Source organism: Mobula birostris, chromosome 23 (genome assembly GCF_030028105.1).
Source record: "Mobula birostris isolate sMobBir1 chromosome 23, sMobBir1.hap1, whole genome shotgun sequence".
NCBI classification, from domain to species: Eukaryota; Metazoa; Chordata; class Chondrichthyes; order Myliobatiformes; family Myliobatidae; genus Mobula; species Mobula birostris.
The window spans coordinates 20276402-20288888 of record NC_092392.1 but is presented as its reverse complement, the minus strand read 5'-3'; the positions used below and the strand labels follow the sequence as shown (position 1 = coordinate 20288888).

Here is a 12487-nt window from a genome sequence, read left to right as displayed (position 1 = left end):
GGTAGGTGCGTGGAACACACTGCTGGTGGTGGTAGGCACATGAATGATTGAAAATTGGAGGCTCTGTAGAAGCAAAGGGCTAGATTAATTTTGGACCAGTTTAAATGCTTGGCACAACATCATCAGCAGAAGAGCCAGTGCTGTGCTGTAATGCTCTATGTTTGTCCTGTGAAAGTAATGCTGAGGTCAAGTTTACATTAACCATGCCCTTATTGAATAATGGAGTGAGGGCGCCTGAAGGTGCATACTGCTCCTCTTTCTTATGTTTTTTCATTCTTGTGTTCTTGAATTCTATACATCTTCTCATGTTAATCATCCCCACATGCAAGCTGCTTTTTTCCTGATTCAAGAAACTGCAAAGAAGAACATACATTCACTGCGTGTACGTTCATGGTCTTCTGCTGCTGTAGCCCATCCACTTCCAGGTTCGAGCGTTGGCTGCTCAAAGATGCTCTTCCATACACCGCTGTTCTAATGTGTGGTTATTTGAGTTATTGTCACTTTCCTGTCAGCTTGAACCAGTCTGGCCATTCTCCTCTGACCTCTTTCATAAAGAAGCCTTTTCGTCCACAAAAATGCCTCTCGTCGGATTTTTTTTTTGCAGCATTCTCTGTAAACTCTAGAGAATGTTGTGTGTGAAAATCCCAAGAGATCAGCAGTTCCTGACATTTTCTTTTGTAATGTATTACATTAAAGAAACTGTAAAGAAGAATATATGGTACCAGAATTAAGCTATCACTGTTAACCTTCCAAATTATTACAGAGTTAGATCAGCACAAAGGAAGCAATTATACTGACCATTGACCATTGACCATTGGCTGTACTGTACGTCGTCACAGTGAACATTAGCAACACTGACTTGGATTTTGCATTACTAATGATAGAAAATCTATAAGCTTCACACTGTGAAATTGGCAACTGCTTCGCCCTTTTTGCGCATCCACAGTATAAGGTCAGAAGTCCAAGCTGCTGTCAGCAGGTTATCACTTTACTACCTTCTGGAAATGGAGTTGGAATTCACTTTACTGTTGTCACATGTACTGAAATACAGTGAAACACATGTCATCCAGACAGATCGTCTCAAACTGAGGTGGTACAAGGGAAAACAACAACAGAATGGTGAATATTGTTTTCAGAGTTACAGGGAAAGTGTAATGCAGGCACTCATTAATGAGCATGGGCCACAACAAGATAGATTGCGTGATCAAGAGTTCAAATTTAATAAACAAGAGGTCTGTTCAAGTGTCTGGTAACAGTGGGATAGAAGTTGTCCTTGAGCCTGGTGGTATGTGCTTTCAGGCTTTTGTATCTTCTGCCCAATGGAAGAGGGCAGAAGAATGAACGTTCAGGGTGGGTGTAGCCTTTGATTATGCTGGTTGCTATACTGAAGCAGTGAAAGAGTCCATGGAAGGGAGGCTAGTTTCCATGATGTGCTGAGCTGTGTCCACTGCTCTCCACAGTTCTTGTGGACATGTGCAGAGTAGTTGTCATAGCAAGCCATTATGCATTCAGATAGGTTTGTAAACAAAAATTGATTGATGGGAACATGACAAATTTCTTTAGCCTTTTGAGGAAGTAGAGGTATTACTGAGCTTTCTTAACATTGGTGGTTAGAGTAGAACAGGCTATTGGTGATGTTCACTACTAAGAACGTAAAGTTCTCACCCACTCAACTACAACACCGTTGACGTAGACAGGAGCTTGTGCACTGCCCCTATAACATTTATGAAATAAACTCACTGTCAAATACTCTGAAAATCTTGCACTTTGTTGAATGACGTGTGTGCATCTATAATTACAATTTAACAAAATGTTTGTTGTTAAAGATAACTGCGTGTGGATTCTAGATTTCCCAAATAAGTATTTCAAAACGTAACAGATTTATTTTCATAAAGCATGTTTGTTGATGCTATTGCCTCTGTTTTAATAATATGAGCATATTCCAATGTTTATTTAACACCGCATAGTATTTAATGCATTTTAAATCGTGCTTTTTGCTTTCTGATTGGCTCTGTAAGAATTTGTAAATGTGATTGGCTGTTCACCCAGTTTGATTATGTCGTAAGCACCATGTTACGATGAACTAATCCCTGATGGCAACCAACAGGGCATCCCCATGATGGAAATGAAGATTCCACTGTCAGGTCCACCCTCAGCCTCATCATTTCCAGGGAAAACAAACTCAGCTTATCTAGACTCTCCTAAAAGAACATCAAACATAGAACACTACAGCACAGGAACATGCCCTTCGGCTCACAATGTTGTGATGAACTAGTTAAATTAGTCATCAAATGCTCAATTAAAATAATCCCTCCTTCCTACACAATGTCCATATCCCTCCATTTCTGCTCAGTCATGGCCTGTCTAACTGCACCTTAAATGTCCATACACATCTTGTTTGGATTTATCACCTTTCACCTTAAATGCATGCGCACTAGAATTAGACATCTCCACCCTGGGGAAAAGAGACCATCTACTCTGTCTGGGTCTCCCACAATCAAATGCTGATGCGGGGTCTCGGCCCAAGATGTCGACACATTCAGTGTAGCAGGACTGGAAGGCAAAAGTCATTCATGACTGGGCATTCAATAACAAATAGTCAACTGACATCTCAACCTCATTAACAATAAAATTTAATGCAATGTTCCCCTTTTAATTGAAACAAAGCTGACAATTCCCATCGGCGATGAAACAATCAGCCAAATGTAGGTTAACCAATCACAGCTCTCCCCTCAAGCCAACAACCAATCCATTTCTTCTCTCTTCCTATTTCTGCAATAGGGGTGGGACTGCCCCGTGGGGAGATATTTAAGCAACACAGGAACAGGCCCTTTGCCAACCGCAGTGTCAAATTAAACCAAATCTTTTCTGCTGAGCTCATACTTTGTAATCCAGGCAGCAGCCTTCTTAGAGAGGCATACAAGATTACCTGACCGGAACAGACAAAGCTCTTAGGGAGTCGAAAGGGTAGGAGGAGGGATAATGTTTCCCTAGGTCTTGACACCAAGAATAGAGATTGCAGTGTCAGAATAAGAAAGCATCATTGAGGAGATGAGAGAAAAAAATTCATCCAGAGGGTGATGAATAGAAGAGTGCGGCACAAGAAAAGGCCATTCAGCCCACAATGTCCATGCTGAACATATGATAAAATGAACTAAATCTCTTCTGCCTGCATATCACTCCATTCCCTGCATATACATGTAACCAGCTAACAGCCTCTTAAACACTGTGGGCTTGTTGTGTTAGTGCTGGAATGTGCGGTGACATTTTGCGGGCTGCCCTTAGGTTGTGTTGGTTGTTGGCACAAATGACGCATCACAAGCTATTTCGATATACAGGCGATAAACAAATGAATCTGAATCAGTGTCGGCTTCTACCACAATCCCCACAGTCCATTCCAGGCACCCACCACTCTCTGGGTAAAAAACTTGTCCTGCACATCTCCTTTAAATTTTCCCTATCTTACCTTAAATACGTCCTCCTTAGCATTTGGAATATCATATAAGTTCAAGTTTGATTGTCGTTCAACCATACACATGAATACAGCCAAACGAAACGGCGTTTCTCCAGGGCTGTTGTTCCTCCTGTGCTCCAAAGCACAGTACCAACAGTCACAGACAGCACGATTACAATAGCAGATAAACATACAGTCACAAACAAAAAAAAACACTACATCCTATATCCCTGAGCATCATGGCCTGTAGATTGATGGTGAATGGAGGGTTGTCCTGCAGCCATGTTTCTGCAAGGACGAGCACGCAACAGTTCCTCATCAAGTGCTAGTGCAGCCACAGACGAACACAATCCAGCTTGTCTTCCACCGAGCGAACACCAGAGAACAGCACTGACAGGAGGTAGCACTCCCCGCAAGGGCTCTAGCGCGTCCTCCACATCTCTGCCCTCTCCCACGCCGCCTCTGGCGTCTCCTCCCCGGGCGGCTGAAAAGGCAACCCCATGGTATGAGGGCATGGTACACACAACAATGGAGGCCACACAGCTTCACTGCCAATGAACCAGTGAACCAGTCTTGCAGTATTCTACTTCATCAATGTCCAATAGAGTCTTACATTCACAATACCTACCCTGGGAGAAAGATTCCATCTACCCAAAGTTCAAAGTAAAGTTATTATCAAAGTACCTATACAGTATGTCCCAATGTACTACCCCGAGCTTAATTTTCTTTATTCACAGTAAAACAAGGAATTTTAATAGAATTAATGAAAAATTACACACAGAGACGGACAAACAACCAATGTGCAAAAGAAGACAAATTGTACAAATAATTTGTAGAAATTAGAATTTGTAGTAATAGAAATAATAATAATAAATAGCAGATAAACAGATAAAGAGTCTTGTCATCTTCAGAAGTTTTCGGATGACTCTGCCATAGTTGGATGCATCAGCAAGGGAGATGGGGCTGAGTGCAGGGCTACGGTAGGAAACATTGCCACATGGTGTGAGCAGAATTATCTGCAGCTTAATGTGAAAAAGACTAAGGAGCTGGTGGTGGACCTGAGGAGAGCTAAGGTACCAGTGACCCCTGTTTCCAGCCAGGGGGTCAGTGTGGACATGGTGGAGGATTACAAATACCTGGGGATACAAATTGACAATAAACTGGACTGGTCAAAGAACACTGAGGCTGTCTACAAGAAGGGTCAGAGCCGTCTCTATTTCCTGAGGAGACTGAGGTCCTTTAACATCTGCCGGACGATGCTGAGGATGTTCTACGAGTCTGTGGTGGCCAGTGCAATCATGTTTGCTGTTGTGTGCTGGGGCAGCAGGCTGAGGGTAGCAGACACAAACAGAATCAACAAACTTATTCGTAAGGCCAGTGATGTTGCGGGGATGGAACTGGACTCTCTCATGGCGGTGTCTGAAAAAAGGATGCTGTCTAATTTGCATGCCATCTTGGTCAATGTCTCCCATCCACTACATAATGTACTGGGTGGGCACAGGAGTACATTCAGCCAGAGACTCGTTCCTCCAAGATGCAGCACAGAGTGTCATAGGAAGTCATTCCTGTCTGTGGTCATCAAACTTTACAACTCCTCCCTTGGAGGGTCAGACACCCTGTGCCGATAGGCTGGTCCTGGACTTATTTCATAATTTACTGGCATAATTTACATATTATTATTTAACTACTTATGGTTCTATTACTATTTATTATTTATGGTGCAACTGTAACGAAAACCAATTTCCCCCTGGGATCAATAAAGTATGACTATGACTATGACTATGACTATAAATAATACTGAAAACATGAGCCGTCCAGTCCCTCAAAGGCTGTCAACACACATCAAAGCTGCTGGTGAACACAGCAGGCCAGGCAGCATCTGTAGGAAGAGGTGCAGTCGACGTTTCAGGCCGAGACCCTTCGTCAGGCCTCAAAGGCTGTCCATAGGTCGTGTAATCAGTTTAGTTTTGAGGTGAGTGAAGTTATCCATGCTGGTTCGGTAGCCTGATGATTGAAGGGTAATAACTGTTCGTGAATCTGGTTGTTTGAGACCTGAGACTCACTTTGTCGGCAGCTTACAGTACTACTACTACTCAAACTCTGCCTCTCAGTGAGATTTACAGGAAGACGTTTCCTCTTCGGCATTGCTGCCTGGCTCACCTCCAACAGTGCCCCTGCGTCAGCTGCAGGGTCATCAGCCAGGGACCACCGTTCATTGATCTTTCGTTCCTTTACCTCTGGTACATCTCCTGGTGGTGCTGCAGTGGGAGGGCATCTCTCTGCCACCCCTGCAGCTCTCAGTGGGGTTAGTCAGTCCTTAAATTTCGGTCCTTCCTCCTCAGCCACAGCCAAAAGCTGCCCTTCTCTGCCTCTTCAGCCAACTCTCTGGTGCCCCCCCCCACCCCTCAAGCCTCATACCAGTCACTGCCCCAGGCATTCTACCTCCACAGGGTAGATGATGGTCCTCCAAACAAATTCCTTACACTCAGTTGCCAGATCTGAGTACTTCAGCCTCCACTCCTTTCTCCCATGTGATGGTTGGCTCAGTGAGGAGATCTGTCTTGACAGCCATGGACCACAGTACTGTGTCTGCGGCAGATGCCTTAACAAATGTGATGAGTTCTCGTCCCACTGGGGAAAAGGTCTCTTCCTGCATCCCACCTGCAGGTCTCTAGAACCTCCACCCGCAATTTTAAGACCTGGTTGTTTTGCCCTCTGTGCTGCCCTTGGGACAACGCAGTCTTGCATCCTGCCAGGATGTGTTGGAGGTTGGCACTGGTGGTATCATACAGGGGGCAGCTACCTTCAGTGCCGAACCACTGGTGAAGTTTTCGGGGACAAACTGCCCTGATGAGGAAGCTGAGTCAGGCTTGTGGGACCTTCCACAGGTCAAGACCAGCTGAATCACCAGTTGATGGTGCCTTCCCATGTTGTCCGGCTTCCCTGATGGCCCTGTGCCACTGCTTTCACCTTGTAGCACTCCTGCTCTGTCCCTGACACCTCCTCCACAACCATGGCTTCCTTCTCTTCAAGGCCTCGAACCAGAAATGTGCTGCCTTCCCCCAGCCAAGTCCTGCATGTCCATTCTGGGCTCTGCCGACAACCCTTTGCTGCTGATGGCTTGGTCTGCTTCAGCTTGAGCTCTCTATTTACAGCCAGTACGGATTGTGGCATTGGCTCTCCTCACCAGCGGGTCAGTGGAGTCCCTTAGCTCAATGACCGTTCGGGGTTTCTCCCGCTTGTACTCTAGGCTGATGGATCTCAGTGGTAGATTAACATGTGCTCTTATCAGGCTCTGCCGCTCCAGGGGAAGCAAGCCAAGTTTGTCCAAACTCCCCTTATAGCTCATCCAGGAAGCTTCCTGGTAAATCTCCTATTCACTCTGTCCAAAGTCTCCACACCCTTCCTGTAACGGGACAACAAGAACTGCACACAAAACTCTAGTGCGGTCAAACCAAAGTTTTAAACAGCTGCAACCTGATTCCCTGGTTCTTGTACTCAATGCCGCACCAATGAAAGCAAGCATGCCATACACCTTATTTCCCACCATATCTACTAGTGTGGCCACTCTCAGAGAGCTCTGAGACTGACTCCTGGATTCCTGAATCTTTGGTATTCCTTACCCAAGAGGATATTGCAGGCGTGGACAGTAAATATGTGAACCAATAGATTTTTGTATATTAGAGGCAACCGAAGGATGTGGTGTTGGTACAAAGAGACAGCAGTGAAGGTTGAAGCCAGTCTCTAAGTAAATAGTGGACCAGGTGCCAGATACCAAGGGGCCTATCACTGCTTCTAGTGTTCCTGTTCTCCACCGTTTACCCAGCTTTTAAGATTGTTCCCTCTGGATTTGGAATGAACTTGGGACTTCTGAAGATTTTGAGATATTAATGGGGGATCCATCGAGGGTGTTGCCAAGGAGAATCTGGCTCCAGGGGCACGCAGCCTAAAAAATTAGAGGCAGGGGCTCCAGATGGAAGTTCAGAACCACTGTTACATCAAGAGTACGCTGGAAATTTCGGAATTGTTCTCAGCAAATAGCAATCAAGGAACAAAAGCTTTTTCAGATGCTATAAATTCAAAGGAAAACACACAAAATGCTGGAGCAACTCAACAGGTCAGGCAGCACCTATGGAAGTGAAGAAACGGTCAATGTTTCTGGCCCAGATCATAATTCAGAACTGAAAAGGAAGGGGGCAGAAGTCAGAATAAGATGGTGGGGAGAGTACACACTGGAAGGTGATAGGTGAGACAGACTGTCAGAGATGGTGGGGCAGGAGACAAGGGCTTTCAAATGGAGGGTCTTGACCCGAAATGTCGGCTGTCCACCTTCCTCCACAGATACTGCCGACACACTGATTCCCTCCAACAATTCAAGTGCTGTTCAAGATTCAAGCAACTTCAGTCTCTCTTGTCTCTGCTGAATTCCTCCTAGTTTGCTTTTTACTTTGGTTCACAGATCATCTCATTGAATAGTGGGACAGAACTGAAGGGCCAATTGGTCTCCCCATGTCTGCACTCCTTCCTGCTCACAACTCTGGGAGCAACACCGGGGTTTCTGCAGACAGTGCAAGAACACTTTCCCAAGCAACACACGGAAAATGCTGGAGAAACTCAGCAGGTCGGGCAGCATCTATGGAGATGATAAAGAGTCGGCGTTTCGGGCCAAGATCTTCCATCAAAACTGGAAAGGAAGGGGGCAGAAGCCAAAATAAGGTGGGGGAAGGGGGCAGTAGGAGCAGAAGGGAGATTCCACCTTCCTATACAGGATTCTGTCCACTTCCTTTCCAGTCCTGATGAAGGGATTTAGCCTGAAATATTGACTGTCTGGTCCCCTCCATAGAAGCTGCCTAACCTGCTGAGTTCCTCCAGCATGTTGTATGTTTTGTTCAAGATTTCCAGTATCTACAGAAACTCTTGTGTCTCTGAAGAATCCTTTGATTTCTTTTTGGTAAAAAGTCCCCTTTTCCCAACCCACGGCTCCTTAAAACTTTGCCTACGAAGTCAATTTCCTCGCCACCCCTACTAGGCTAGTAATTGACCCTTTTTCCATTGAATTTATCACCGTCAGCACCACAGACCCGAGAATCTCAAGGCAAACTCGCTTTAATTTCAGAGTGAAAGGCGCGTGAAATACAAACACCGGAAACTTAGCACACGCAGCCGGCTGGTAAACTCAAGTCATATTTTCCAACAAAGATATCGTAACTTTTCAACTAACTACGGCTACAATTTTCCAGATTTGTAGCCTCGATGTTTTCATGCCGCACAGTTTAAGAAAAACTCTTAAAAAAAAATGTCAGGAGCCCTTCCATCCTGAAATTCATCGAGTTTCCAGTCGGAGTTCTACACCCCAAACTAATTATCAAATGAACTTAACTGCATCATATCAACTGTTAGTCTGGTTGTGGGAAATTCGAAGGTGCTGAATGTGTTTATATTTTATTTTAAATTAATCGTATTTATTAACGTATCGTGCGGATGCGGCACTCAAATGTGCAATAATGGAAACCTGTAGAGTCAGCATTTCAAGTCGCGACAGTGATGTCATCAACTTGAAACCTTGACTCTTTCTCCGCAGATGCTGCCTGACCTGCTGGGTGTTTCCAACACCTTATGTTCCCGTTTATTTTATACTTTTCGCCATCTATTGCAGGAAAGTGATCGATCATATGTTAACCTGCTGCCCCTGTTCACTCTATGCTCGGTATTCAAGTCTCCTCCAGCCCCGAGACTTCTCTGAAGTCGCAGACTCCAGGTGCATCACGGCGTGTGGAGGCGGGGTTCTGGCAGTCGGCTTGTGTTCGATCCTGTTCCTTCGCCCCCGTGCGTGGGCTTTCTCGCGAAGACAGATGCTCCGTTTGGAGAGCATCTTACAAGTGCAAACCCACTCTGTGTCTCTTTTTAATCTGCGCCGCAGAGTTCGGCGTGTTTGAGGTGGGAACAGTGCCCGGCATTGCACTGGCACAACAGGAAACGCCGAGTGCACTTTATAAAACCCTAAACCACGCTGAAGCGAGTGTACTCGCTCCGGGAGAAAAAGTCCAATACAGCAATGTAATATATAACATTGCAGAATCTTCCCTCCCCCGTAACATTCCTTGATACCATTTTAGACTACAGTATAGCATGGGTTACTAAATATTGCATATCAGGGGAGTATATGGGGACATATACATACTTCGATAATCAATTTACCTTTAACTTTAAACATATAAACATTTTAGATTGCCGCTATAAAATATTGTTGAGATGTTTACATTATGACCAAATATTATTTATATAATAGTCCATACTAATATTTAAGATTACGAACTCCAGAACCGAGAGAGAGAGGGGGGTGGGTGAGGAACTCTACATAAATCACGAGTCAAGGTTTCAAGTCGATGTACATATTTACCCCGCAGCTAACCTCAGGGCACTGTTGGAGGTGCGGCTGGAAGCAATGCCAAGAGGGAAACACCATCTTCCTGTAAATCTCATTGATAAATAGATAGATTCAGTATTAGGATTATTTTGTAATATATATGACAGAGATCTTAAATATATATCCTATATTAGAACCTCACATTTCCAATGTTTGGGATTTGCTCTCTGTCTCTCTATATCCCTGTACTTGCCGCATTTGGTGCTGTGGAAAAGTTAATTAAAACTCAAAACGAAATCCACTTATCGAGGAGGTCCCTGTAAAAAGATTTGAGACTGCAAGACACCGAGAGAGAGAACACTTGCACATTTCACTATCAATTTCAAGTAGGTTCGTCTGGCGTGACATCGCCTGATTGGCAGCTCCATTGCCCAATCGCGAAAAGGCGCCCTTCAAACAGGCTCCCCAGCTTCCTCTGGGGAACCAATCGGTGTTGGAGAAGGTGGTGTTCGCTGTAGTTGCACTTGGACATATGTTACGGAGTTAACTCGAAACCCAGCGGACCGCAAGGAGGGAGTCTCTGCATATTCGTGCTTTTCTTCCAGCGCCGGTGAGACTTTACACTCGATCTCTTTTTCGGAACCGTGTTTTTTTTAATGTTATTTTGCTGGAAATATCCAGATGGTTGTTCCTTTAATGAATTTGTAAACCAAATATGTGAATTGCGTGGAGCGAAATTCTAAGTTTCTGCTAAGTATAGCGTAGTGTCTGTAATTGGCAGTGTGTTTTGATGGAAAATGTTATTGGAATTACTAACAGAGTTGTGTGTGGTTTGTAAGAAAAAAATGTCGAAGCCAAAGGCTTCTCAATACCTGTACTCTTAATGTCGAGTTGCTTGTCAAACTTTCTGCAAGCTCATTGTTTCACCATTAGCTGCCACTTTAGCCTAAGTATTGATTGTATGACTGATCGATGGTACTAATAAAATTCCTGTCAAGTTGAGGACATCTGCACTTTGTTGATGGTTGGTGGGTGTTTCACAGCGGTTGAATGGCTTTGAGCCATTTTGCTTTGTAAACAGGCAACTGAAGTCCAAGTGACCGGTCAATGATTTCGGGTGTCCGGGCTCCGAACCGGAGTAACCTCAGGGCATAGTGCGGAGATAATCGTGACGCAAAATGCTGCTAATGCTGGAAATCCTAAAGAGTGCCTGTTCAGTTCTCCACGCAGCGCCTGTGGTAGGAGAAATCAGGTAAATTGGTCACGTGTACCGAAATACACAGAAAGAAGGGTCTCCCATACCGTTCATCAGATCAATTCATTTCAACAGTGCATTGAGATAATAGAAGGTAACAGCAGTAACAGAATGCAGAGTAACTTACAGAGAAGGCAGTGCAGGTAGACAATAAGGTGCAAGGTGCAATGAGGTAGATTGTGAGGTCAAGAGTCAATCTGATGATATTAGGTGACCGTTTAATAGTTTTATAACGGTGCGTTAGAAGCTGTCTTTGAGCTTGGTGGTCTGTGATTTCAGACTTTTGTCTGTCTGGGAGAACACACCTGGATCAGAGCACTGCATACCCCTCCCATCCAGGTACTTAGTCAAGACTGTCTTGACTCTGGCCCCTTGACCATCCCCGGCATATTTTCACTCTGCCTCAAGGGGCCAGAAGTGGAAGCATGAAGAGGTTGCAATCAAACCCACATCCACCACTTCTGCTGGCAGCTCATTCCACACTCTCAGCCCCACTGAGTGAAGAAGTTCTTCAATATTTCACCCTTCACCCTTAACGTATGACATCTAGTTCTAGTTTTACCTGACCTTAGTGGAAAAAGCCTACTTGCATTTACCCTATCTATGCCTCTCAGAATTGTGTATAGCTCAATCAAATCTTCCCTCATTCTCCTATACGCCAGAGAACAAGTCCCAACTTATGATTATGAAGACACGTAGTCCTCTGTTATTGTCATTTAGTAATGCATGCATTAAAAAATGATACATTATTTCCTCCGGTGTGATATCACAAAACACAGGACAAACCAAGACTGAAAAAACTGACAAAACCACATAATTATAACATATAGTTACAAACAGTGTAACAATACCATAACTTGATGTAGAAGTCCATGAGCACAGTAAAGTTCGAAGTTTCTCAAATGTCCCACATCTCACGCAGACGGGAGAAGGAAGAAAAACTCTCCCTGCCATGCCGACCACAATCCGACTCTGAGTCATCCGAAAACTTCGAGCTCTGATCAGCTCTCCATCACCGAGTACTGAGCGCCACTTTTGTCCGAACAATTCGACCTCCTTCTCGGTCACCAAAAGCAGGCAAGACAAGGGATTTTGAGGCCTACCCTCTGAAAGATTCCTGACCACACAGTAACAACAGCAGCGAACCGGTGTTTCAGAAATTTCTCCAGATGTTCCTCTGTGCTTTCACGTCCATTCTCCATCAAATCAGAATTGTCCACAGCCCCTATTTAACAGATACGATATCATTTTTCACCAGAGGGCTGCGCACACGCAGGCGCGCCACCATCTTCTCCTCCAAGGAGAATCATAGAAATCTACAGCACATTACAGGCCCACAATGTTGTGCCGACCATGTAACCTACTCTAGAAACTGCTGAGAATTACCCTACTGCCGAGAAATTACCCTACT

The 12487-nt window shown here is 44.7% G+C and overlaps 1 protein-coding gene across 2 annotated transcripts in view; it reads left to right on the top strand.

The window, feature by feature from the left end:
* The first annotated feature begins 10370 nt into the window (after positions 1-10370).
* Positions 10371-12487, top strand: part of prkcq (protein kinase C, theta) — a 130956-nt gene continuing 128839 nt past the window's right edge. For both annotated transcript variants that reach the window (XM_072240951.1, XM_072240952.1), the window contains exon 1: positions 10371-10431. The gene's annotated coding sequence lies outside the window, so the exon portion shown is untranslated. The remainder of the gene's footprint in view (positions 10432-12487) is intronic.